Source organism: Equus quagga, chromosome 19 (genome assembly GCF_021613505.1).
Source record: "Equus quagga isolate Etosha38 chromosome 19, UCLA_HA_Equagga_1.0, whole genome shotgun sequence".
In the NCBI taxonomy this organism is placed as follows: Eukaryota; Metazoa; Chordata; class Mammalia; order Perissodactyla; family Equidae; genus Equus; species Equus quagga.
This window is the reverse complement of record NC_060285.1, coordinates 16797005-16821523: the sequence shown is the minus strand read 5'-3', so window position 1 is coordinate 16821523 and position 24519 is coordinate 16797005. Positions and strand designations below refer to the sequence as shown.

Below are 24519 nucleotides of genomic sequence, written 5' to 3'. Positions count from 1 at the left end.
TTAAAAAAAATTCTCTGCCCTTAAGGCCTCGTTCAGATGCCACCTCTTCATGATGCCTTTGTTCTAACACCACCTGATACCTTTCACGGAATTAGAGACAGCAAATAATTGCATCAAGAGGCGTTATGTATGTTAGGTCACTATAGCAAACCTTTGTTGAGGGCCCACTATGTGCCAGGCAGATGTCTGAAAACTACCGCAGTCTCCTTTAAGGACAGGAACCACCACTGCCTATTTTCTCTGTATCTCAGCTTATAAGATGCTTTTAAAAAACTCTGGTGAATGAACGAACACATGTGTGCCTGCCCTCCGGGGGCCTGCGTTACCTTTGGAGAAATGTGCAGAAACGTTTTGAGGGCTAAATTATGTCGTTGCAAATATAAATGTAATGAGAACTTGGAAAGCAAATCATTGGGCTGTACATGAGGAAGTCTTCCGGGGCAGAAAGGTCTTGAACAAAGCCTTGAAGAATGGATTTGCATAGGGGGAGAGCGGGGAGGATATTTTTGTGGCGGAAATGGGGTGAGCCCAGGACACCTGTCTGACATGGGGGTGTGTGCTTCGATGTCGGGAAGAAAGATAAGCCGGGTGGAGTGGGTCCAGATTGCAGAAATCGGTAGGGGCCAGCCAGACAGGCAGAACAGTCTCTATTAGTCTGGGAGGCTGGAGTAAATTATAGCAGGTTCTGGACTAGAAATATAATCATCTGTCCCAGACAGAAAGGAGCGTCCCCACTCCAGCTAAATACTGGGAGCTATAGTAGGAACATCCTAGTTCAACAGGGCACACCGCTCTGACCCAGGCGTGGGGAAAGATGGCTGAGGAAAGCATAAGGCTAACTCATCAGAAGGTGCTAGAAGAATCTTATTTTAAAAACTTCAGCCAAGTTCAGATTGTGTTTCAAATCTCTAGCACACACAAAGGCAATCATCCACCTTCCAACAGTCATCCATGTCGGGGCAGAGCCGTGATAACTTGAGAAGTGGCTTTGGCGGCCCAGCCAAGCTCTGGCCTGGGAGGCAGGAGCCCTGCTTTTTAAGCCTTCGTTCTGCCACTAAACTAACTCTGTGACCTTGAGAGGTGTATTTAACTTCCCCTCTAGATTTCAAGGTCACCCTTTCTGCACCTCTAAAGCTCTTTCTCATTATTAGATTAATCTGTTTCTTAGAGAAAATAGTCATCTGATTATCAGAAATAATTATTTAAAATTTTTAAAGTTGATTCGGACTGTAGGCCAGATATAAGAATGGAAAGTTTCTCAACTTTCTGCCTCTACTGAGCACTGAAAGAATCGAGTGTAGGGGGACGGGACTGTTACTATTTTCAGTGTTTTCCTCTGTCCCTTTCCTCTGGGAGGTAGTGAAATATAATGGTTAAGATATAGGCTCTGGCATAGACTGACTTGGGTTCAAATTCAGCTCCATGACTGACTAGGAAGTGTGACCTCTCTGAACCTCTGTGTCTTCATCTGTGAGATGGGGGTAATAAGAACAACCTCACCTGGTTGTTGTGAGGATTAAATGAAAGACATGGTCTTGCTACGGGGCGCGTAGCAAGGCTCAGTGAATGAAGGGTGGCTAATACAATTTGCAGAGTCACAGAGTGAAAGCTTCTATGTCTAGAGTTCAACGATTTTCTTTCATCATTATTTTTTGGAGCTCCCGCCACCCCATGTGGTTTATAGACCACAGGCTCTGATGTGTTTAACTTGAAAAAGCAAGCAGTGTTTTCCCCTGAAGCGTGGTTCCACTGTGGTGGTTGGCTACACCCAGAGGAGGAGGTTGGGAAGCAGTCATGAAGTGTGTCTCCTAGAACAGGAAGGCAGCAGGGTTTCTTTCTGGAGAATTCCATTCTACCCCATTTTCTGAGTTGGCAAGCGTGAATTTAGAGGAAGTTTCCCTTCTTTTCCTCCTGATTTCTTCTCCTCCATCTCTTTTCCACTTCATCCTCCTAAAGTCTGTGAGATGGTCAGGAATGTGGGTGGAGATGAGGAGGAGCCCGCAGATGTTTCTTCCTTTCCCCCAGCTTGTGCAAAGCGCTCCTGAGCGCTCTTGGACTACATGGATCATGAATTCTAAAGTAGAGCTTTGTAAACCTGCAGCCCTCTTGGTTTTCTGCATTTCAGTTAGAATGCCTAAATAGAAAGGCCCTGTTACTGTTGATGGCCTCGTCTCTGGTCCAGGTTGACAAGACCCCCAGAGGCCAAGGCATGAGCCTGAATGCCCTGCGAACAGGCTGTGTTAGAGATGGGGGCCTCCTTTAGTTGGCTCTGGAGAGCTAGGACCGCCCCTCCCAGCCTCAGGGGTTCACATTTCCAGGAGCTCCCCAGTATCAGATGCTATAGCTCCATGCAGTAAGGGCATTATTTCTTGGAGTTTGCAGCACCAAAGTGACTTATCGACCACAAGCTTTACTTCACTGAGTCCCAGTTTTTGAGGAAAATAATTAGAGTATCTACACTATAGAGGCAATGTGAACATGAAATTGATTTTCTCCTCCACCTGTCCTGCACGCATAGTCTCCCTCATTCCAGCACATATCCGTCCAGTCGCTCAGGGATCATCCTTCACTCCTCTCTTTCTTTCACTCGTCACCCCCACCCAATGCAATATATTAGCAAATTTAGTTGGCTTCACCTTCAAAGTACATCCAGCATCTCCCTCTTCTCGTGACCTGCACCACTACCCATGATTCAAGTCACCACCAACTCACACTTGGGTTGTTGAAATAACCCCATACTGGCTTCCCTGCTTAAGCGCTTCCTGCCCTGTGGTCTGTTTTAAACACAGAAGCTAGAGTGATCCCTGAAAATATGTCAGATCATGTAACACCTCTTTCCAAAACCCTCCGATAACTTTCCAAGTCAATCGGACTAAAAGGCAAAGTTTTTACAGTGTCCCCAATGCCCCCGTGTTCCAGCCCTCCGCTGCCTCTCTGATCCCGTTCCCTCTTACTCGACCCCTGATCACTACTGTCCAGGCACACAGCCCCCTTATTGCTCCTCCGTATGCCAGGTGTGTGCCTAGCTTGGAGCCTTTGTGATTTTGTCCCTTGTGCCAGGTGAACTTTACCCCCAGGTATCCACATGGCAGTGTCTTTCACATCCTCAATTCAAATGTCACCTCTAGGTGAGTTCTTTCTTGACCGTCTTATATAAAATAAGCGCCCAACCCGAGACACTGTATCATTCTTTCCCTTCTTTACATTTATCTATAGTATTCATTTTCTCTGACATACTGTATTTCTGCTTGTTTGATTATTAGTGCCTGTCTCTTCTCATTAGACTTTAAGTTCCATGAGTAGGAACTTTATTTAGCTCACTCTGGTATCCCTCATACCTAGAACAGTGCTGGCACATAGTAGGAGCTCAATAAATGCTATGAACTTCACATTATTAAAATTCCTCTACATAGGGCCTTCTCTTTCATAAGACAACCACAAGGAAGGACAATGGAGGAGAGGAACCCAGTGAGGAATGTTCTCTTAGAACTTCAATATCGTGGTGATGGGAATGATGGCGATGATAGTGATGATGATGATGATGATGATGGGAATGATGGCGATGATAGTAATGATGATGGTGATGATGGGAATGATGGCGATAATAGTAATGATGATGATGATGAAGGCAATGATGATGGGGATGGTGATGACAAAGAGAGGGTGATTGCTAACACTGTTAGGCTGCAAGGGAGCTACAATATCACAGTAAATTGACATTTATTGATCACTTACTGTGTGCCAGGCACTATGCCAGGAGCTTAACATGTGTTACCTCCTTCCATCCTCAGTGAGCCTTTGATGTAAGCACAGAGTGGTAATGATCCGTGTAGGTGGACAACTCATACAAGGTGACACAGCTTGAGAATGGTAGGAGTCTGGCTAGAATCTAGGCAGTTGATCCTAGAGCTCCCACTCTCCACTAGCACGTGAATGTACAGACAGATAAGAAGACAATGCCTAGTGTGATGAAATCGCCTATCCAAGGCCAGTCAGCCTTCTGATAAAATCCAGACTCTTAATAAGCATCGTGAATCTCAAACTGGGAAGGACTGGGCAGGGTTGTATCTCTGACACTGATAATTCACCTCCACAACTGCTTCCTCTCACCATGCTGCTGGTGGATGTATGTTTTACCCTTTAGGTGTGTTGTAGGCAAAAAATATATATGTTTTGAGAACTCCTGCCTTAGCATGATATTGAAAAGTCCTTCATAATCTGGCCCCTGCTTCTCTCTCTAGCCTCATTTCTCCCTCGAATCTCTTCCTACCCTGTGTTTAGCCAGACTGGACATTCCTACAATTTCCCTAATTTGCCGTGTTGTCTCAGGAGCTCGGCTTCCTTGACTGTTTTCTTGGCTCCACCCCTACCTGGATAAGGTGTCCTTTCCTGGTGCTCCCCCAGCTCCCAGATGGGTCATTAGCACTCACCATGATGACTTACTGTCATCCACCCTCGAGCTTTCAGGGCAGAGACTGTGATCTGTTCCTTTTCTTATCCCTAGGGTCGGGTAGTTTGCCTGGATTGTAGGAGGCGCTCAATATATGATGGATGGATGATTGGATGGATATGACAGTACCTAACTTACAAGGCGAGGCTTCTCATTCTCTGCAGCCTGCACTGTTAGGGTACCCACTCTTTAGTGGGCGAGGGTTTGGGGAAAGTCTCAAAGTTTTGAAAGTTAGTAGAAGTGGGTATTATGTGGAAATGCAGCGTTTTAAGATAGGTTCAGAGAGGATGTTATAAATGTATGTTGCTAATTTAACCAAAAAAAATAGACAAAGTGTGTGGATATGATGGATTCCTAAGTGAATGGGATGGAGAAGTTGCTGTAAAAACTCTACTCCGCGGAGACCATTTTCATCCTGTCCCAGCCTTGCTCAAAAACCTCCCATATCTCCTTATTAGAATCAAGCCACAATGACCAAGAGTATGTGTGTGGGACGGGGGTGTGGAAACGATGCCTCCCCTCCCACCTAGGATTCTACTCAACCTACCTCTCCCTGCCCTGCAGCCACCTGCAAGCCTCTGTTCTTTGTTCAAGCTCTTCTCCCCAGCCCTCCAACCTGGAAGTCCCAGCTGCCTCCTTCCCTAGGATAAGCTAGTCCCTGGACCACTTCTCCCCCCTCCACTAGTCTCTCCCTCGTTCGTGTTCCTCGGAATGAGGAGGTGTGGTAAGGATAGGAATTGGGTTTGATCCTATGTGGAAGAGTTACTGGGTTGTGTGGCTCTGGAAAGTTATCTAACTTCTCTAGTCCTCACTTTCCTCGTTTATAGAGTAGGATGAATACTTTGCAGGACCATCGGAAGTCATGAATACAAAAAAGACCACTGTAACTGTCAGTTACACACACGTAACTGTCACTAACATCTGCCAACTAAATCAATCCAGCCCCTCTACAATTCAGAGCATATTTGTGGATTTTCAGCTATAGAAAAAACTAAAATAGTGTCTGTAAACTGTGGCTTATAGTACCAATGGCCTAGGGTTGTTGTGGTGGTGTTTTAGTGAAGTAATATCAGTAAAGCACCCAGCATGCTCTATTTTGGCAAAATGGAGATTATTATGTAGTTAGCATAAAATCTTATCCCCACCAGGCTGTGGACCTCTGGAGAGCAAAAACTTTGTCTGCCTCATTCACTGCACCATCCTTAGTGCTTATTATTGGGTGGATGATTGACACTGAGAAAGTATTTCTTTCATCTGATTCATGCATTGAACAAATTTGAGCACATGATCTAGACAAGGGGGCGACAGCAGTGAACAAAGGAGTCCAAAGGCCTGGCCCTTATGGAGCTTTTGCACCAACAGGGAGACCAGGCAATAGCACATTAGTAAAACAGTGTACTCTAGATGGTGCTAAGGGAGGGATGTAACGTGGGGAAAGGGGAACAGGGAGGCTGTGGGATTGGAGGGGGGTGCCATGTTAGATTAGGAGATCAGGGAGATTTCTCTGAGAAGGTGACATTTGAGTAAAGACCTGAAGGAAGTGAGGGAGCCAGCCCATGCAAATATCTGGAAGATTCTTCTTCCAGGTAGAGAAGGAGCGAATGCAAAGGCCCCTGAGGTGCATCTGAGGAGCAGAGAGGAGGCCAGTATAGCTGGGACGATGAGCAATTCATCCAACGATATTTATGGAGCCCTTACTATTTATTGAATAAACAAATGAATGAGCACAATGCCTGGCCCATAGTCAGCTCTCGGCACATGTTGCTGTTATTGTTGTCATTGTCATCGTCACTATTATCTCTGGGTCTCTGCCACCCCCACCACCCAGTATCCAGCCCAAGACCTGGCACCTCGTAAGAGCTCAGTGACTGCTTGGTGAACTGACTCGCACTGTCCTGTGCAGGCTGATGTTCCCTCACCATTAACACCTGGCAATCCCTTCAAATTTTGCTGCACTGGAGACTTACTGTTTCCTTACATTGGCCTTTTGCTCTGAAAATCCTTACGTCTTAAAGTGATAGGAGAACTGTATGTAAATGCAACGAAAATCACTTTGGTTGAATTCCTCAACCTTCAAAAAGATAGACAGGGGAGTCCAGCAGTTTGGATTCTGTGAATTCTGATCAGTCCTGGGCCCCCCTTAGGGGAAGGGCAAGCGCCTGGGCTCTGGGCCCAGCATCCTCATCGGCTTTGGTGTCACCTGGGATCCAGCGGCCAGAACTAGGAGCCTGCTGTTTGTAACTCAGATTAGTCTCTGAAGAGGCTTCTGCCTAGAAAAGGGTAGATGAGAGTGAGGGAGCTCAGAGTTCACCAGGAAACTTTCAAACACAACGATCATCACAGTAATTCAGGAGACGTGTCCAGGATCTGGAAGAGATTGAGTGTCACTCACGAACTAATGAACTCCTCTCTGAGCCTCGCCAACCAGGAGATTTCAAATCTCTTAGAAAGGAGACTCCTTGGTGAGGTAGAATAATCTTATCCTTTTCTCACGGTGAGGAAGTCAGTATTACTGTCTAACTTAAGTCCCTCTTGCTTCAATAATCCTAAGTCTCCTTGTTGTTTCTTCAAGTGAAAAAAATACTGTCTCTCTCTCTCTCTTGTTCTCTCTCTCTCTTTTTTTTTTTTTGGTGAGGAAGATTGTCCCTGAGCTAACAACATCTGTGCCAATCTTCCTCTACTTTATATATGGGATGCCGCCACAGTATGGCTTGATGAGCGGCATGTAGGTCCACACCTGGGATCTGAACCCATAAACCCTGGGCCGCCAAAGTGGATCGTGCGAACTTAACGACTGTATCACCAGGCAGCCCCAACCATCTCTCTCTTGATCCATTTCTCTGGTGTCCAGTGAAGGTGAAGCAGACAAGAACTCTACTCATAGAAAACTTTCAATTCAGTTGCAATGTGACTCCTGAGGCACCCAGCCCCTGCAGCTCAAGCCCTTCCATCATCTAGAAACTTCCAAGACACCTGTCCTAAAGCCTGGGCTTTTGCCATGTGACCCATGTACAAAGCAGAAGGGCCCTTCTTTTACTGTCCCAATGTTCTCTCTCATTGTTCCCAAACACACCCTCCCCCGTGGGCAGGCTGGCCTCTTTCTCTCTCCTCTCTGGTACCAGGCAAGTTCCCGTCTTCTAGAATGAATAACCTCTTTCCTCTTCTCCACCCAACCAAATGCCACCCTTCCAGGAAGAGAACACTGGCTTTAGAGTAAAAAAGACATTCTTGTTTTAGAGAAAAATAAGGCTGGGGCCCAGAGTGTTTTAGCAATTGGCCTAAAATCACACAGCTCATCCCAGATTATCAAGAGTCAGGGTTTGAAACACGTGTGTCTGATTCCAAACCCCTCTCCCTTTCCACCAGTCCTTACTGCCTCTTGGATGGATGACCTCCAAGGGATACTGATTAGCACTCAATCCTAAAATAAATATTTGATGTCGATTTGTAATACAGGGTAGCATGGAAAATCAGTTTTAAATGAGTACTATGCAGAGGCTGGTTCCAAAGTAGTTGTCAAACAGAACTGATATCAATAAATATTTGTCAGCTCACTAAATGAATATGAATGCTATGAATTTAAGGCAAGTGGATCTTCTGAGAAGTAACAGCATTTTCCATCCCGCAGAAAGGAGATTCTTTGCTCTGTAAACAGATTTGCATGAGAATTGTTTTTTAATAAAAATGACTATGACTGTGTTATTTTCACAACAGCTGTCCTTGGTTTACAGGCTTGAGCTGCCCAGGAGCTGGGATTATCTTCGCTACTGAGCCGAAGGGTCCTCTAGTGGAGCCCGATTTTGCCTTTGCCAAGCTTATGAAGGCAAGGCTTTTGTGAAGTTCAAAGCTGCTCTCCATTTCTCCAAGGAAGAAGGGTTCCTCCCCAAAAAGGGACAGGCTCTTTGAAGGTTTCTGAAACCTCTGGCATTAAAGGACAACATGCACCTCTTTCCATCTCTCATCCTGATGAGTATTTGCATGTTCTCTCTGGCAATGTCAGTTCCATCAGTTCATCCTGAAGGCGGCTACGAAGCAGGCCTGGCCTGAGCCGGAGGCTCCCTCAAGAGGAGGAAGGGAGAGTTAATTAACGTCAGGTGCTGAGCCAGGCATCTTATACTTGATTTCCCGTTGAATCATCACAACCCCATTAGGTAAATATTATTAAGTCTATTTAGGGCAGAAAAATATGACTCAGAGAGGGCCAGTGATCTGACCCGATAACACAGCCTGCAAGTGGCAAAAATGGATTGAAGCCTATATCTGCCTGAGTCCAAAGTCCACGCTCTTTCTACTCTCCCCTCACAGGCTTCCTGGACCTATAGCTAAATTCACCTCTCTCAATCTGCTCCCTACTTATCTGACTAGCTTTATCCCAGGGAGCAGTGCCCAGGGAGCTTGTAAAAAATAGATGAACCCCGGCCTCATATCAGACCTACCAATGGTAGGGCCCAGGCGTGGGAACTTCTTTAAAGCGCCCCAGTCGACAGGTGTGTCCATCCCGTATTAAGAATCACTACAATATATGGGCCCTTTATTCCAGACAAACTCCACCCCCCGTTAATGGCTTGCAGCTCCCCCTTCCTCCATTTCCCAGACCAGTTCCCTAAACGAGCAACTCCAATTGCCCTTCATCAATTCCCTACCTCATCTCTCCATTGATCAAAGTTCTGTCTGTCATCTTTACAAATCAATCGAGCAAGGAAGACTTCGATAAGTTAAATGTTTGGAAAAAATGACCAATTTAGATGCTCAGCTCAACCCCCCCACTCTATGACAAATTACAAATGAATTAAATCCTTGAATACAAAAGTTTCAAGCCTACAAACATAATTAAATAAATGAATCATATCTTGAAATTTTGGTGGAGAAATGGAATTCTAAGCATAGAAGAAAAAGTGTTTATTAAAAGGAGAAAATAGATCAGATTTAACTACATGAAAATGTACGACTGCTGTACTGAAGAATAAGGACAGCATAGAGCATATTTGCTGTAAATACGACAAGCAAAAGTTAATATATTATCATCTAAAAAGACCATATGAATAGGGTAAGTGCTCTGAAGATAGGAACCCTGTCTATCTTGTTTGCTCTTGTGTTTCCTGTGTCTATAGATGCTTGGCCTGCAATAACAGATCAGTAAATATTTGTGAATGAAGAGATTTTTTTTAAAACCTTAAAACTCCAGGAGATAAGTGAACATAAGAGATGAAAATAATTCACAAAAGAGGAAATACGGTTATTCAACATATAGGAACACATTGCTAACCTCGCTTGTAATATAAGAAATAGAAGTATTTAAAATACCAATGGGTTATTATTTTTGCCTATGAAATTAACTGAGCTTTTAAAAAACTGTACAACATAATGCCAAGGCAGGTAGGGTGAGACAGCTCTGTCATGCTGTCATGGATCCGGCCACTTTGGAGACTAGTAGAAATGAGAACCAAGTGCTGATGGTATTGAGATGGTCACCGTAATGGAAGTTATTGGTTTTGTCTGATAGGCAAGTCCCCGTCTTCTTCTGAGAGACCCCAGGATCCTCAGGCAGCACACCTACCCTCTCATCCAAGGGGAAAGCAACAGGTAAAGACTAGTCAACCCTTCATTAGGATTTTTCAAACTAGCACTGGCTGGAGGAGAAGCCCTCCTTTTTGTCTCGTGAATCAGTGAGGATGTGACTCTGGAAGCTGCCAGCAGTCATGTCTCTTGAAATATGGAGAGCGTATATCTGCAGATGGAAAAAAATAGGTTGGTTTGCAGAGAGAATCCTGTTGGCGTTAGATTCCCTGGTTCCTGTCATTCCTGAGGTCATTTTCTGTGTCCCTGCTCTTCCCACGTGTTGATGACATGAGTCAATCATCCCCCTCCCTTAAGTGTACACCAGAGTGGGCTCCTTCTGTCTGGCAAGAGCCTATTGTTAAATTTTCAGGAATTTTGTGAACTGGTTATTAAATGGGTTGGAGCTCAAAATGGGCCCTGGTAGAAGTATTTACAGTCATGGGGGAGTTTCTAGCCCGTGGAAATTTGCAAACACTCCAACTCAGGGTTTTGTTTTTTTTTTTCCCCTGGAGAGCCACTTATTAAACATTCACCAGCACACCACTTTCCTTAAGGTGCTTGAGCTGGATTTCTGTCACTAGCAATCCAGAGAACTTTGGGCAATGCAGCCAGAGACGCTAAGAGCACCCAAGCCCACCTGAAACTTCCATTATCCCTACTTTACAAATGGAGAGACATCCCTGGTGGTCCCCCAGGGAGGCAAAACCCCAAGGGGGAGCTTTATTTTTAGCTGGGCTTTAGGCTCTGCACCTCAAAGCAGAACTCTGATGCATGAAACTGTTCTGCAAGGTCACGGCTAGACAATGAAGAGGGCAGCCTTCTCCCCGACCATGAATATGGGGTCAGCCATTGGCAAGGAAAGGTGATCCAGTGCATATCCATAAGTGCCGGATGAGATGGAGCCACAGAGAGATGAATCTCAAGAGAAAGTGCATCTGCCTCTGAGCCTGGCAAGGAGCCCTGGCAGAGGCCAGGAGGGGTCCCAGGCCTGCTTGCCACATGGGAGTTCTGAGAACAAAGAGAATGTCCAGGTGTCCTCCAGAAGTTCATGCTCTGCGGCAGCGTTTCTCTCAGACTGCATTCAACACACCGGCGAGGAAAGCTATACCCGCCTCCAGACCTCTTTCTGCCTGGCGACCCTGCCCGCTGGCAAAGGTGACTCAGTGAGCCCCCGGCACTAGTTAGTCACATTCCTCCTCTTCCTCCTCCTCTTGGAAAAGAGGCAAAAAGAGGCTGTAAGGGACGAGTCTGGAGATAGAAGCCCCTCCTCCGGATGCCTTCTGAATTCTTTTGACAACAAGGAAGAGCATTAAAACTGTTCATACCTTCTACATCAGTGAGTTCATTTCTGGGAATCTTTTCTAAAGAAACAATCCAAGTAAAGGAAAAGGTTTATGCATGAACTTGTTCATCACCAAGTTATTTGGAATAGGAAAAAAACCCTGGAATCCACACAAATATCTAACAATAGGAGAATGATTAAGTAAATTACAATACATCAGTTCCACTTAATGTATCACAGTCATTGAAAATGTTTTGAAGAGATTATAATAAGATGGAAAAAATTCTTATGTTAACTAAATAAAAGTTAGGATTTAAATTTTATCTTCAGAATGACTGGCAATACAAAAAGAAAAAAGGCAAACTAAACTAGGCATTGACTGAAAACTAGAAAGATAGACCCCAAAGGTTAAATTTTCTTCTTTGGGTGGTGGGACTGTTGGTGGTTTTAGTTCTGCTTTTCTCCATATTTTCCAAATTGTGTTCAATAAATTTACATAAAAATGGATACCGTTTATTGAATATTATTCAGTATTTATCTCATGCGAAACACTTTTCACAAATTATTTTATTTAAATTTCACAGCAACCCTATGAGGTGGATACTCTTATTATCTCCAGTTTACAAATGAAGAAACTCAGGCTCAGAGAGCTTAAGTAACTTGCCCAAAGTCACACAGCTGATAGCCAAGATTGAGAGCCTGGGCTGTTTGATTTCAGAGCCAAAGTACACTATCCACTCCACCCTCCTGACTAAGAGAAGAAAATAGATAAATAATTTACATATAATTATATACATAACTGTATATGTATAAATATACAAAATAAACTTCTTTTAAGCAGTAGATCTATCCTTCAAGGCTAGTTCGAGGCTTACCTCTTTCAGGAGAACTTCCGCATCCTGTCCCTAAGCTCTGGCACTGATGTTTGCTCCCTTCATTGGCTCTTACACTGTCCTACGTTGTCGCCTATCTTTCCGAAGGTCAGCTGTAATCTCTCTGCCCCATAAGATAACATGAGTTAGAAACTCTCAAATTCGTATCCTAAGGGAGGTTGAAAAGCCTCACCCCAGATTGTCACCTGTTTACTTTCTTTTGGCTTCTTCTGACTCCACTGAACTAGTTCACTCAGGAAATGGTCTCACCTCTGTGTCCCTGACCCAGATGGAACCTCAGCCCCTTCCTGGGTTCTACAGAAAACCCACACTACAGGTGCTCTGAACGTGAACATGTTGTCCAAGATATGGGAGGGCGAGGAGAGGTTTACGCTATGGAAACTCAAACAACTTCAACGTGAATGTTAAACAGCCTTCTGAAAACTAAACAAAACAAAGTCCTTGGGCCACCAGGTCCTGGAGATGTATTATTTATTGGCTGCTGTGCTCTGTGAATATCTCCCTGGATCCTCTCTCTCCCTCCCTCCCTACCCGTTGCCTTCCTACCCCACCCTCACTCCACACTCAGCTCCAGGCTCTCCTCTCTGTGATGCACAGCTATTCAGCCACTCAAGCCCCAACCTCCAGACTCAGCTCCTGGCCCTTCCAGGTGCCCAGTGAACAAAAGGATCTTTCATTGAAACCAAATCTACTCTTCTTAAAAGGCAGTTATGTTGGTGGAGAGCAAACATTTTATCCTCCTCTATTACGTTTAAATATTTAAATTTAATTGAGAACCTGGTTTGGGCCAGATGCTGAAGCTATACAAAATTGGAAAAATACACAAGCAACAATCCCTAAGAACGTAAACATTAAGTTTCTTAAGAACTCACAGCTTATGGAACAAGTAACCCCCATACGAGCTCACTGGGGCTATAACAGAGGTGGGGGGAAAGGGTGATGGCACTCAGGGGGATGGAGCAGCCTGTGGGCTTGGGCCCCTTAAAGATTCCAGGGCCAGACACCCAGGAGTCTCGAGTTCTGTGTTCCTTTCTCTGGCATGGGTTCAGCTGGTATTTCTCGTATTTCCCTTCCTAAAGCTTCTCTTTGGCTGTGGCTGCCAAGATTCTCTCCAGTGCATAACAAAATATACAGCATTAATGATTGGTGCTAACCCCAATAACCCTAACTTGACAATAACCCCAATTTGAAATGTGCAGGACATTAGCTCTGCACCACCCTGCAGGGTACCGTGAGCATCTGCAAGACCGCTTGGTGGGTTGGGCAACAGAGGATATTGAGGGTTCTCCGAAGGAAGTCAACATGTGCTAAGATGCTCAGTACAGTCCATTTTCAACCTAAGTTTCCTGTGTCCTGGGGTTTTTTCCCCCTCTTTCAAAATCAAAAGCAAACCACCACTCTTCTTTCAGATTCTTTAAGAACAAACAGGGGTTGGGGGGAGCTGGTGATTATCACAGAGGATGTTCCTGTCTTGACATTGGTTTCAACAGTTCCTTTACAAAATACGGTGACTGTGCTTTATTTTTAGCGTTAGCTTGAATTTTGAGCATGGGACAATTGGTTGTCAAGACACCTGAACTGCTTGTCATAGAAGTACTGATATTTGTGGAACACGTGTTCCATGCTCGTCATGCTAAATATAATATAGTATCAAACTTAATCCTCCAAATGAACCTGTGAGGGAAACGATACGTCAGATTTTTCTAAAGAAAGAAAATCGAAGCTCTGAGAATTTGCCCATGATCACATGGCTGATCAGTGGAAGAACTGCAGTTTGAAGCCAGGTTCACTTGAGTCTAAACTCATGGTATCTCTCAAAAGCCATAATCTATGGAAATAAAAATCATATTGGTTTTGAGGTCTCTTCCTAGTAATTTGAGACTGGGCACCAAATATATTATCTTTTAAGGATATAATGGGGATTTGCCTTCACCCCAGCATACTATGCTGTTACTGCACAAAATTGGGATTGTCTTGCCTGACGCACATAAAAAAAGCCAATTTTGGGGGCCAGCCCCATGGCGTAGTGGTTAAGTATGGCACATTCCACTTTGGTGACCCAGGTTCTCAGGTTTGGATCCCAGGTGCTGACCTACACCACTTGTCAGCCACACTGTAGTGGTGACCCACATATAAAGTAGAGGAAGATTGGCACAGATGTTAGCTCAGGGCTAATTTTCCTCAGCAAAAAAAACAAAAACAAAAACAAAAAGCCGATCATTACAGCATCAGCTTTTGGGAAAAGAAATGTAGCTTTATTTTGTGAGATCAATCTGCAAGGAGACAGAGGGCATGTGCCCTCAGATCTGTCTTCCCAATCCAGGGGTTGGGGTACAATTTATGGGATGCAAGGTGGGGTGGTCTGAAGTGTGGAGGTAGATGGTTGGAGGTAGGAAAAGTGAGGTCATTAATGATCTGCGCAAGCATAGTCAAGCTTCATGCCTCTTCATAGGATGCATGTTCACAAAATGGTGGCGTTACCATGATCTGAAGGTGGGGCTTTTAGCTCTTTGACATCGAAAAGGTCACTTATGGAGCATTTGCACGGGTCCAATTGATGGATTGATGATTCAACGAGCCTGAACTGGACAAGGGGTCTCAGTTCCTGAAAGACAGCTCTTCATTACCCTGCTGATAAGATAGAGTCGGTTGAACCGGTCCTGGAGGACCCTTAGTTACAATATTACCATTAAGGTTAAAGTACAAACTGTAATTATTGTTGTATTCTGGGTTGAGATACTTTAGATTAGCTTTTTAATTATAAAAGAGATATATGGTCAGTGTAAATTTAAAGCGCTATGAAATACAAAGTGAAATATAAGTGTCAATAGACCACAAAAATTTGAATAGACACCTGACCAAAGGAGATCTACAGGGGGGCAAATAAGTATATTAAAAATGTACATCATTAGTCATTAAAGAAATGATCATTTAAATCAACCATAAGAAGAGCTAAAATTAAAACGTCTGATCGTGCCAGATACTGGCAAGGATGTAGAGAAACTGGCACGTTCACACAGTGCTGGTGGGACGTAAAATGGTACAGCCACTTTGGAAACCAATTTTGCAGTTTCTTAAAAAGTTAAACATGCAACTACCATGTGAGCTGGCCATTCCACTCCTTGGTATTTACACAAGAGAAACGAAAGCGCATGCAAACACAAAGACTGGTCCACGAGTGCTCCTAGCAGCTTTATTTGTAACAGCCAGAAACTGTTAACAATCCAAACGTCCATCAGCAGAGAACGATAAGCAAATTGTGATACACCCACCCAACGGAATGCTATTCAGCAATTAAAAGGAATTAATTATTGATACACAACAACGTGGATGAATCTCAAATTAATTTTGCTAAATGGAAGAATCAAGACCAAAAATAAGACATATTGTATGATTCTGTCTATGTAAATTTCTGAAAGATACAAACCTTTCGTGACAGAAAGCAGATCAGTGGTTGCCTGGGGACAGGGGACAGGAAAGGATGCTAGGGAGGGGTTAAAAAGGGATGTGAGGAAACTTTTGAGGGTGATGGAAATATTCACTATTGCGATCGTGGTGATGGTTTCATAGGTGTGTGCGTATGTCAAAACTTACGAAACTGTACATTTTAAATATGTGTGTTTATTGTATGCCAACTTATCTCAATAAAACTGTTAGACACACACACACACACAAACAAAGTCAATGGCCCCAAAATCCCCTGTTGAAACTCTCACTGATATAATTTTATGATCATCTTTCTAGACATTTGCACAACAGAGGTCATATTATACACTCTTCTACAACTTACGCTTTCCATTCGGACATTTTTTCATGCAGGAACACACAAAGCTACCTCATTCCTTTAAATGGCTTCCTTGTCATCCAGTAGGTGAATGTTTTGTGATATTTAATGTGTCCTCTTTTTGTGGACATTTAGGTGACTTCCACTTTTTGCTGGAAAATTTTTTTAATCAATACAGTTATTTCCAGAGTTATGAGCACCTGACTTAGGAGGTTCCTGCTCACGCAAACAGCCCGTTGCTGGTACTTTCTCTGGTTCTATCCTCTCTCCTTACCCCCCAGCCAGCAACCAGGCTGTTCTGGCCTACTTGCTCCACCTGGTGGGCAGTGTAGGAAACTGCCAACCTTGATTATGTTTTCCACACAAGTGAGTCTCCCTGACTTCTGTTAGCCCTTCTCAACCATCTGGCCCCTGGATGCCAGAGAGAACTTTCTAAACACAAATCTGATCTTCTCACTCTCCTCATGAAAACTCACCATCTAAAATAAACCTCAAGCCCCTTATCAGAGCATACAAAGTATTAATACTCTGGCCCTTCCCCAGCTCTCCAGTCTCAATTTTGGTAACTTCCCTCCTTTGTAGTTCAGTCCATAACCAATTGTGGTTCTCTAAACACATAGCACTGCTTCATACATCCATATCTTTGTACCTGCCAGTTGTTCTCCCTGGGGTGTCAGTCTGCCCTCTCCTATTCCATGTTGGCCTGGTAAACTCCTACTCGGCCTTCAAAACCCTACTTAAGAGTCCCCACTTCTCTGCAGTCTTATCTGTTCCCTCCCACATGGAGTTAATCACTTCTTTCTACCCATGCCTGGCATATACATCCAATACCACACCTATAACATTTGATTATAATTACCTGTCTATATGTTTGTCTCCTGCACTGAATTAGCTCCCTCACTAAACTTGGTCATTGTTGTCTCCCAGAATATTCCACGGTACCCAAAAAATAGGAAAGTGAGGCCTAATAAGCAGACACTGAAATAAAATGAACTGCAGTCCCAAGGGAATGGTGCTGACTGCTTCTTCTTTTTCTCATGCGTGTAGGGCCTGCCAAAGTTAGGGTGCTGTTGGTCAAGACACAAAGTCGAGATGCTGAGATCTCTCAAAGGGACTATCCGCTTTTTAATCTTTCTCAAATACATTGTCCAGTGATATCCACCGCTTGGTGAAGGCTGAAGACTATTTGAACTATCTTCAACCTGGCATTCCTCATTCACTGGTTGGAGAACAAACAACAGTCTGTTTGCTGAATGAATTTTCGGGTTTGGTTTGTAGCTTACACCTTGTCCCTTTGGAGACCACAAGGAAACTGTTCCTGCAAATGGAGTTTCCTGACTTTTTCTTACTTCTCCAGGAGAGAAACTGTGGGACCATCATGACCTTCCTTTGTTTCATTTGGGATCTGAAGGAAAATATCTCATCCTTTTGCTCATTCGTTCAACAAATATTTATTAAGTGCCTACACTGTTCCAGGCACTGCTGTAGACACTTAGGATACATAAGTGAACAAAACAATGGTGCCTGCCCTCATGGAGCTTCATTCTCATGGAAGGAGAAAGACAATAGTAATAAGCATGATAAGTCAGTACATTTCCTTGCATGCTAGAGGGGAGAAAAGAGAGAGCGGAGCAGGTCAGGGGGTTCTGTGTATAAAGATATGTGTATCAGAATGCGGGAGCAAACTAAATACCCCTGGACCTGTTGTGGGAGATGATTTGCTCACTGGTTAAGCCAGTTAGAATTGGATTTTGTTCCTCAAAGCTGAAAGCATCCAAACTAAACCGAGGCAGTCGTCCTGGCGTGCCTTCCTTAAGAGCAATGGTTGTCATTCACTAGTCCCATTTGTTCCCTTGGCAAGGAAACATTAACTGCAAGGAGACACCAGAGCCTCAGGTTGCCTTTGGGGATGTTCCTGACGGCCTTTGATGGCACTGTGTTCTTCCTCATTTAGCATTCAAGTGTATCCATACCAGGTGATCTCCTTCTCACTGTCAGACACGGGAGACAGAAAGCTGTACCTCCCGGTATGTCCCCAGGACAGGATTCAAGAGGGGCACACCCCACTGCTATTCACAGGCATGCTCTTTCCACAGGGATGAGGCCACCCGCACAACCTCAGGACAACCAGCACCATCTCCAGCCTGAATTGCTGCCACAGCCTCCCAAGGGGTCTCCCTGCTTCCTTCTTGCCCTACGATACCTGTTTTCTTCTGTTATCTTCACAGCAGCCAGGGGGATTCTTTCAAAACATCTTCCTGTCACTTCTCTCCAATCACTTCTCATCATTTTCTGGCCTGTGTGATCTGGCCCAGGTGACCTCCAATCTCATGTTCCACCCCCTCCCTCTTCCCCACCACACTCCAGCCACACTTGCTCCCTGGCTGTTCCTTAAGTGTGCCAGCGTGCTTCCACCTGAGGCCCTTTGCACTTGCTATTCCTGCTCCCTAGAACATTCTTTACCCAGACACCTGCAGGCTTATGCCCATGCTTCCTTCATATTCCTGCTCAACTTTAGCATTAAGGCCTTGCCTGACCAGGCTCCCTAAAATAGCACGCCCCGCCTGTCTATTTCCTTACCCAGCTTTATATTTCATCATAGCACTTGTCATACCTGAAATTCTCATGTGGATCTGTTTATTTATTTCTGTGCTGCCTGCCTTCCCCTCCTAAAATGTGAGCTCCTTGAGGACATGGACTTTGCCTGCTTTGTTCACTGCTTGGCTCCCCGGATACAAACAGTGTCTGGCACACAGTAGGTGCTCAATAAAAATTTGCTGCATGAATTAATGGTAACTTGCCTGACTCTACCTCACTCCATGGCCAAGATAGGACATTCACACAAAGACACACATCCTTTTAAAGCCTCTTCTTCCTTGCCACTCCTCTTCTGGGTCTTATAATATCTTTAGGAGATCTTGGCTGCCATCTTCTCTTTCCAGTCCACTGAAGAAAAAATATAAAGAGTCAAGTCTGATTAATAATCTGATGAGTGGTAAAGGTCTTGGTCTGTACACCGACAGAAGTGTCTCCAGGAGGCCACACTGTGATGGAACTGATAGAGAAAGATCTCGAGAGGTTCCAAGCATGAGCAACTGAGAGTGTGTTCAGGGCCAGGGAGGGGTCTCAGCTCCCACCTCTGCACTGAGCCCAGCATAAGGTCTGGAAGGTTTGGAAGCATCCAGAGGTTGCCATTTGGCATGGACCTTGACTGACCTATGGCTTATAGTGGCAGAGGTGTCCAAGCATCACTTAACCAGGGGGCCTGGACACACAAGGAATCTGACTCAGAGGGGACAAGCAGGGCTGATGCTCTGCAGTGTTTGGAAGTGGGAGGCACATGTGGCTGCTCAGGAGTAACTGGAGGATGCTTTAAAGGAAATACATTTCCATGGGGCCGGCCTGGTGGTGCAGCGGTTAAGTGCGCACGTTCCGCTTTGGCAGTCTGGGGTTCGCCAGTTCGGATCCCAGGTATGGACATGGCACCGCTTGGCAAGCTATGCTGTGGTAGGCATCCCCCATATAAAGTAGAGGAAGATGGGCACAGATGTTAGCTCAGGGCCTGTCTTCCTCAGCAAAAAGAGGAGGATTGGTGGCAGTTAGCTCAGGGCTAATCTTCCTCAAAAAAAAAAAAAAACAAAAAAACCAGAAGATACGTTTCCAGCAACACAGCTAGTCGGCACCTATGCGATCACCGTTTGAGTACAGAAAGGAAATGTGACTTCCTTTTCTACTCATAAGCTTGGGAGGGCTGGCACTTTGGGGTTATACCTCGGGGAAAAAAAAGCATGCGTTGGGAATCAGAGTTAGATATAAAAATGAACCAGGTAAGTCAATCTTCAAATTCCTGCAGAGGGTCAAAAAGTCTTTAGTGTATGTGTCCCCAAATTCTGCAACCACATTCTCATTTTTTCTTTCCTTAAATGAGCTTTTCCCTCAAACATCAGCCTGCTGGAGTTGTTTCAAAAACTATGCCCACTTTTTTTTTTCAGTTCTGTTTATTTACTAGCATTGTATCATTTTTTTCATGGCAACTAATCAGTATTTTGAGATATTATTGCCGGAAGAGTGTTTTGTGAGTCACCTGAGGAACTTTAGGTTCATGTGTGCAACGAGGTAGGCTTGCAAAGTATCCCCTGAAAATTTTCGGAACATCTCTTATTTATAAATCAGAAACTGCTCAACAGTGAGTTGCTTTTTTGTTTGTTTGTTTGTTTTAGCACTGATATGTACTATGAGTAGAATGATCTTAGGTAATCCGTTTGCTGTGGCCGAGAAAGTTCTGCCTTTGGAGAAGAGAAAGTCAGGGAAAGAAGGGGCTCGAAAGGATGGGCTGAAGGGTGACACTTGTCTGTTTGGAACGACAGCATGGGCCTTCTCCAGGAAAGTGGTTGTTGGTTGGAGGGTAGCCAAGACAAATACCATTCACTCTGACCTATGGCGTCTGGTGGATTAAGAGCATTTCATGCTCTTTCAGCATTTGGAGATGATCTCTTCCAACTGCTCGAATGTGCCTCAAACCAAATATTACCCGGTTAATAGAAAAGGAGCAAATTAGCAAAATATGCACACGTGTGTGTGTGTGCGTGTGCGCGCGTGTGTGCGTGTTTTGGGGGAGGCAGGCAGGCTCGTTCATCTAACGAACGTTCTTTGAAAGCCTACTCTGGCCAAAGCACTGCTGGGAGAGCTGGAGGTGGAAGCAGGGGTGGGAGGTGGCTACAAGGGTAGGTCAAACTCATTCCCTGCCTTCAAGACACTAAAAATCCAGAGGGGAAAATGAACACAAACAGAAGCAAACTCAAAAAGATGTTGTACATATCACTCATGGTCACTTTCTCACTTGGCGTTTTATTATGCTATTTTGTTTATCCATTTAACAAATATGTATTCAGGTCGCCTAAGGAAAATTGAAATAGGGCCCTGGGCAGAACAGAGAAGGTGTGATCACTTCCAAAGGTAAGGCTGTAGAAGATTACAATGCAGATGGCATCTAAGCTGAATCATAAATGGTGAGTAGATATTTAGGAGGTAAATTTGTGGGACCAATGGCACTGCAACAAAAGGGTAGTGTTTAAGTAAGAGCATGGCCACAAATTCAAGGATCGATGGGTGATTTGGTGCCCCTAAAGCATAAGTGGGGTTTGTGGTAGTTTTAAAACATGTCTTAAAATTCTTTGAAGCTCCTCCCACAAAAGGTGGGTCTAATTCCCCTCCCTTTGAATATGGGCCGGCCCTCATGACGGGCTTCTAACTAATAGAATGTGATGGAAGTGAGATTGTGGGACTTCCAAAGCCAGGTTAGAACAGGTGATACAGTGATACCGTATCCAGCTGGCTCGCCTCCCTCTCTCTTTCTCTCTCTCTCTTTCTCTCTCTCTCTCTCTCTCTCAGGACATATTATTGGCAACCCACATGGGAGAAGTCCAGTTACGCTGAAGTCACCAGTCTGGAGAGACCACATGGAAAGGGCACAGAGAGAGGCCCCAGGACCCCAGTTATTTGAATCTTCACAGCATCAACTGCCAGACAGGCAAGTGTGCAAACTGCCGATGACGCTCATCCTCTGCCTTCACATCTTCTAGCTGAGGTCCCAGACATAGCAGAGAGAGAAGAGCCTTCCCTTCTGAGTCCTGTTCAAATTCCTGACACCCTAGAATCTGTGAGCATAATGAAAGGTTGTTTTATGCCACTACATTTTGGGACTAATTTGTTACACAGCTGTAGTAACTACAGAAAGTTTGGCGAGAGATATGGCAGAAAGGCTTGGTTGCGGCCCAAACAATGAAGTCCTTGAAATCTATGTTAAGAAGTTTGGATTTTTACTTGGGGGTAATGGGGAACCACTGATGGTTGTTGAGTAGGGGCATGGCATGACGCCATTTCATAAAATTGTTCTCCGACATTTTTGTGAGGACAACTTTGTATTTCCTTGAAACCTGATTGTCAGTGAAGGAGGAGGAATACAAAATATGAGGCCTTGAGGAAGGTGGTATGGAAGCAGAGACACTGACCTCTCTGGAGCTCTCTCACCTCCTTGGGAAATACAGGAAAACATGGAAAACTGGAAAGAAATATGATGGGCAGGAATATCTGAGCTCCACCACTAGACACAAAGCCACTGCTTCAGGACCTAAATATAAGACCAAAAGCTGGTCTTCTCTTTTTCCCCTCATTTTCCATAGGATAAAGAAAAAGTAGATTAGTGAGTATTGTATAAAGAGAAATCAACTAAATAATGTGGAAGGTAGCTATTTGCTCTTGCTCTCGAAATCCAGCTTTTCCCCGCCAGGTACACACTGCTCTCACCTCTGTGACTTTTGTCATGCCATCCCTTTACCCAGAACACTCCCATTCTTCTTCTAGCTAACTCATCCCTCAGGACTCAGCTTTAGGGCAGCTCATTCATTCATTCATTTATCTACAAAAGGAAGCAAATAATGCACCAAATGCTGCACGAGGCACTGGAGAGACAATCGTGAAGAAAACTAATGCAGCCCTTACCTGCATAAGGTCCAGTGGAAGGAACAGATGTAACAGGATATATAAATGAGACAGCAATGGTATCATCTGAGATCCCAAGAAAGTGAGTGACAACACTCCCAGGCTCCTAAGAGAGATGTCAGACTACTTAGATATGACTTGCAAATGAAACGATTAAAACCAGTTTTGTGACTCTCGGCTCCTCATCCACTCAAAGGTAGAAAGGTTTAGATTTGAAGAGGCTAGGAGAGATACAGTACACAAATAGTTATAGGAGTCATGGAGGGGGACGAGGGCGTCTGCTGAGGAGATGTGGGCAGACTGAGAACAAAAGAGGGACAAGTCATACCCTCCAGGAACGCCATCATCCAAAGGGCTCATCAGGGGAAGAAGAACCTGCGAAGACTGAGAAGGAATGGTCAGAGAAGTAGGAGAGTCTGATGCACAGAAACAAAGCAGAGAACGTGTTTGAAGATGGAGAGCGTTCAAACTGTGATATACACCATACAGAGATCAAGCAGGTTGAGGACTGAGGATTCACCACTGAATTTGGGAACATGGAGGTTTTCCGGGAGGCTCCCCCATAATTCTCAAATTAGCCTAAATGCACCTCTTCTATGCTCCCTTAGCACCCTGGGTGCTTTTAAAATCATACTGTCTTGTAATTCTCTCTCTTTGTGTGAATCTATCCCATCAGAACCTGGCTATTTAAATTTAAATGAATTAAAATGAAATAAAATTCAACACTGTGTTCCTCAGTGGCTAGCCACATTTTAAGTTCCTCATAGTCACATGTGACTTGAGTATATTGAGATTATAGAGTGTTTCCATCGTTGCTGAAAGCTCTATCAGGCAGCGTTGCCCTAGCCTGGGTCCTTGACAATAAGGGTACCATCTCCAAAGTATAAAATCAAGCAGCCCATTCTTAGATCACTACTTCCTATCTTTCTTGTTCCTCTGGTGTCCCAGTTCCACTGAATCTGCATTCCCACAGGACCTCAAGCCTATTGACTTTGCCCACAGAGCTGAGACCTAGACTTCAGATGAGGGGCTGGCTGGCTGCCGGGGCACCCACTGAGGGACATCATGAGACTGGTCGTGGGAATGCCCAAGGGAAAAAAGGCTGAAGGCTGCCAAGGCAATGGGCCATTGCTGAGGAGCAAGGTCCTCTTTTCTCTCCAGCCTCACAGTCTCCTTCCTTCTAGTGCACACCCCCAATCCCCAATTATGAGACTTAACGAGAAGCCCCTAGCAAGGGAGACACGTAGACTGCAGAGTCTCAGCCTCAGTCTTTTTATGCGTTATGAAGCAGTGCATAGAAGTTAGCGGTGAGAGTCACTCATTTAACAACTGGCTGAGCCCCTGAGAAGCCTTCCTTGACCATTCTTCCATCCACCTCCCCCCATCACATTCAGTCCCCTTTCTGGGCATTATTTTTTCCATAGCGCTTATTGCTACCTAAAATCATGGTATATATTTGTGAATTATTATCTGTCTTCCCTCCTAAATTGTAAGCTCCCTGAGGCCTGGGCCCTTGACTATCTTGTATCTCTAGTGCCTAGGATAGTGCTTGACACATGGTAATGGCTCAATATAAGCATGTTATATATTTATTACACATTATATATGCTATATATGTTATGTTATTATATATGATATAATTATATATTATATATAATAAATGAAGGTACATACTGTAGTTTATTATATATTTATTATATATGATACATTACAAATGAATATATTATGTATGTATTTTATGTATTATATATAATAAATGAAAGTATATAATTATATAATTATATATATATATATATATATATATATATATATATAAAATGAGGGTGAAGCCAACTGCCCCAAATCTAAATAACAGGTTTGGGGCCGGCCCAGTGGCCAAGTGGTTAAATGTCCTCATGCTCTGCTTCAGGGGCCCGGGGTTCACAGGTTCAGATCCCAGGCATGAACCTACTCCACTCATCAGCCATGCTGTGGCGGCATCCCACATACAAAACAGAAGAAGAATGGCACAGATGTTAGCTCAGGGTGACTCTTCCTCACCAAAAAAGAA

The 24519-nt window shown here is 44.3% G+C and overlaps 1 long non-coding RNA gene across 1 annotated transcript; it reads right to left on the bottom strand.

The window, feature by feature from the left end:
• Positions 1 to 8379: 8379 nt before the first annotated feature.
• Positions 8380 to 12454, bottom strand: LOC124230447 (uncharacterized). The gene is made up of 3 exons (XR_006886181.1): positions 12167 to 12454; positions 10008 to 11370; positions 8380 to 8509 (listed from the first exon to the last, which is right to left on the bottom strand). It is a non-coding gene; the product is annotated as an uncharacterized LOC124230447 (long non-coding RNA).
• Positions 12455 to 24519: the final 12065 nt, after the last annotated feature.